Below are 4,409 nucleotides of genomic sequence, written 5' to 3'. Positions count from 1 at the left end.
GGCATTATGTACCTGGCTAGTGGGGCCCGGTGCTGGTTCAAAAAATACGGGGGACCCATGCGCTTTTTGTCCCCCGTATTTTTTGGACCAGGCGCAGAGCCCGGTGCTGGTTGATGAAATATGGGGGAACCGCTGTAATTTTTCCCCCCATATTTTGTCAACCAGGAGCGGATCAAAGAGCCCGAGGCTGGTTTTGCTTAGGAGGGGGGACCCCACGCATTTTTTGGGGTGATTTTTAACAATTTTTTTTTTACGAAAGGTGCACAATGAAGTCCTGCGCGGTTCTCACAGATCCGCACGAGATTCATTGTGTTAATGTCGGCAGTGTTTTACTATTCACTCCCGTAAAACACTTCCAAAAAATACGAATGACATCGACATCGGAAAACACGAAACTGCAGAATAAGACAGCATAGTAAATTAGTCGTAATAAATTCAAAAAGTTGCAATTTTACACATTCGATGTCATTTGTGTTTGAACTTTAACCTCATTCTGAAAATTACGAATTTTAGTAAATATACCCCCAGGTCTCAGCTGGACCAGTCACCTCCTCTGGAGTCATTACATCAGATAACTCTACTGAGGTCAAGGCATCGGATACCCCTCATGGGATCTGGTCATTGGCTGAGACATTGGCCTGCCCTCTTTGGGACAGACCATCGGCTCAGGCATAAGCCTCCCCTCTTGGGTTTTCAGGACTAGATATGGAAGCAGAAGATTCTCCTAAGATTACAGGACTTGACACAGAGACAGATTTCCCTTCTACAGTGTATGAACTTGATATAGGAACAGATGCCCCTCCAGGGGCTTCAAGACTTGACACGGAAACAGGTACATCTTCTGGGGCTACAGCACTGGATGAAACTCCAGGGAATGTAGTGTTTGACGAATCTCCTATTGTTGTATGACTAGGGATCACCCTGGGTTTGAGTGATTTGGATACCCTCATTTGGATTGCAAATCTTCATCTGGGGTTTCGGGTCATAGGACCCAAGTTTTAGACCTTACCCTCTTTTTGGGAACATTTGGTACTCTCATTGGAATTGAGGGAGTCTGGGATGACTACTTGAGGTGACTTGTCTGCCTGAAACTTGAGATGTTGAACATCACTTTTTCCTGACCTGCAGAGGGAGCAGTCCTTTATAAAGTGTCTTGTGCTTTTACAACACATGCACAGCAGATTGTCCTTCTATTGCTGGTGCTCAGACTCAGAAATCTTTGGATGCAAAAAACTCTGGATTCTCCTTTCAGTCAGTACAGAAGGAGTCACCCCTGAACTAGGGGAACCTGAGCCCTACTGAGGTAATTTCTGCCTTAATAAATAGGGTGTTAACATTGATGGCATCCAAGGGACGTTTAGTCATTTCAGAAATTGGTTGACTTTTTTCTGAAAATGGTTTTAAAAACTGCTCTATAAGAGAATGCAGAATAAGTCAATTTTTGTTAACTTCAATTTAGCAGAATGGTATTACATCAGCAGGCAGCCACTTCTAAACACCTACACCTACAAAACACCAGCCCTATAAACAGCCCACACCAGAGGTATGTCTCAGCAGGCCCTGGGTGCTGGTAGCCTCAAGCAGTGACCTGTTCAATCTGTTGAAAAAACCCCATCATAGTTATTTTGGTCACTTATATATTTTATTAAATCATTTATTGTGATTGTAATATTTTTGTACACCATTGTGTACTTTGTTACTAAAGTGTAATGACATACTGTACTGTAAATTATTTTTTTCTTATGTGCAACCTTTTCATGAAGGTTTGATCTTTGCAAAAGTAAGGATCCATTTAAAATATATTTTTTCAAATATTTATGTGCTTTTTGAGTAGAAAATCAATTTATTTAATTATACTTCACAGTGTTCATGGACTAAGTATATGTGTTTACTTGATATATTTTTTATATTTGTAACATATAAAAAAAATTCACAAAACATTTTTTTATTTCTCTAATCCTGATTAAAAACAATGGCCTGTGTATACTGTATACATTTAAGAAAATTATATTTCAATTTTACATTTATAGTTGTTTTATAATAAACATACAAATACACACACACACACACACACACACACACACACACACACACACACACACACACATACTTGTTTTTCTATCCTCATCGGGACATATGTCTGGAACCTTCCTCATGGGGACCTATTCAGGAATACCGGCCTAATGAGGACACCCCACATAACTGATTTATTTTCGGGTTTAATTAGAGATAGAGGAAACGTGTATTCAGCATCAGATACATTTTATTCAGGAAAGGTTCTTTCTCATTTCAGCAGTAATTCGGTTCTTAATGTAAAACTTAACCGAGAGCCAGTTCCGAGCCTTCAGCGCTTGTCGTTCTGCCCTTAGGCACGCATCACAGTCATTCTTGCCCGGCACCTTGAATGAGCGAATGAACCGAATCATGCGACGTTCAACAGCTTTCACTTCTGCTGGGGTCCACGGATTGCGCTTGGTACCCCTTCTGTCACCTGTGCGGGAGAAGAAAGGTCAGTCACCACGCAACGCCACCACCAGTCATGGACGCATCTCAAATGGAATGGACAGTCAACACCCACCTTTAGCTGCACCTCCATCCACCGCCGACACCACGCTGCCAGCTTCTTTTCCCATGTGCCCCATGGGAACCTCAGTATCCTGACTCTCTGGCTCATCCCCAGAGTCATCGCTCACCACCTGGATCGGCTCTGTGGATAGAGAAGGACAGGGAAACCGATCACACCAGCCCACTTAGACAGTCAGTCCCTGGAGCCACACTGTCAAGTGATACCTACCATTTGGATCAATGGAGATCTCTTCCAGATTGTGGCCCCGGAATTCAGCCATTCTCCCTTGCTCGAGAGCCAGAAACAGCTTGCTCAACTTGGCCAGTTGAAGGGTACCCTCCGGGAGGCGGTAATAATGCCGGTGCACCCGAATATCATGTCCAAGGAAATCAGCAAGCTGATCCATCTCTGTATCGCTCAGGTTGAGGACTCTGGAAAGTGTAGCCACATGCTTCCGTAGGCGGGTGGAAGATAATGCTTCGGGGTGCTTGGCCCCACACTCCCGGGCGTAGAGACGTATGCAGTCGGATCCCCTATAATGGGACATGGCTGTTGGCCTAGCAAACATGTAGATATTGTGTGGGGTCACACCACATTCTGTCCGCTTCTCTATGAGGAGCTCCATCGCTTTCTGCATGCTTGGGGATAGCAGGACAGGGACTTTCCTGCCTCTTTTCCCAGGAATCTCAATACGGGAGAAGTGACGACAGAGTGCCTTCTCCAGCTCTGACAGGGCCTGGGCCACATCACCCTGCAAATCGGCTGTGTGCCGTAAATCGAAGGAGGAGAGCAGCATCTTGGAAACCTCACCTTCTCTCCTGCGGTTGAAGAGAATCAGCTGCGTGAGGGTAACTTTGGCCAACATGGACCACTGCTGTTTGGAAGGGTGGGCGGACAACTCATCGATGTACTCTCGCTGACGGTCAAGGAGGTACAGGTTCAAGCGCTTAACATCATCAGTGAAGGGCAGAAGCAGCGGTGCATTCCATTTTATCTCTCGAAGTGTCTTCAGGGCAGCAGTGGAGATTAGCTCGCTCCACCTCGCCTCATAAATTTTCCGAAAGTTTCGGGCACGCTCCTCTGTCAGGGCACTGCCCTCCATCAGTGCCTGACACTCCACCATAGCTGAAATCTTCTGCAAGCTGTGTCCCACCTTCAGAGCCAACGAGGGTATTTTATATGTATTGGTGCGGTCATCGTAACCGGCCAGGCTCCTCACAGCATGCACCACTTGCAGGAAATTCTGTGGGCAAATGAAATCTTCCATACACCGCAACGGTGTGACCTTCATCGCCTTCAGCAGAAGCCGCCCCACCTCTCTGAGCTTCTGACGGATGTAATCATGCTTGCTGACATCAGACCCCAGACGGTTATAGAGGTGCTGACCGAACTGCATAATCCAGCGGTCCCCTTTGATTACCGGTACCACATCATCATAATTCATTCCGCTCAGCAACTTCCAGAGGCCAGTGCCAACATCTTTCGGGAGCGGTGTGGCGTAAGTGAAGAGACCCTGCACCCTGGTTCTTCCAGGTTTGGGGCTGACACTTTTGCGGAGCGGGCACCTCTTCACATGGCGCCACAGGTGCTTCCTGGAGAATAGCCCTTTACATTTTACACAGTGCATGAAATCTTGGGGAGCCGTTGCTTCTTTCGGCTGCTTGCACGGTAGGAGGACTCCGCTGCCCTCGCGGAGAACCCCGACATTATGGGCAAAGTTTCCCCGGGTGCGAATCAGGTCTAGCTGCACTGTCCTTTCCCTGGAGCGCTTCGGAAAGCTGAGTGCCCTTGCAACCTCATGCTCATTGTGGTGGACAGCTTGAACATGTCTCGCAATTTTTGA

Source organism: Pseudophryne corroboree, chromosome 1 (genome assembly GCF_028390025.1).
Source record: "Pseudophryne corroboree isolate aPseCor3 chromosome 1, aPseCor3.hap2, whole genome shotgun sequence".
NCBI lineage: Eukaryota > Metazoa > Chordata > Amphibia > Anura > Myobatrachidae > Pseudophryne > Pseudophryne corroboree.
The sequence above is the reverse complement of the archived record's forward strand: the minus strand, read 5'-3'. Positions refer to the sequence as shown.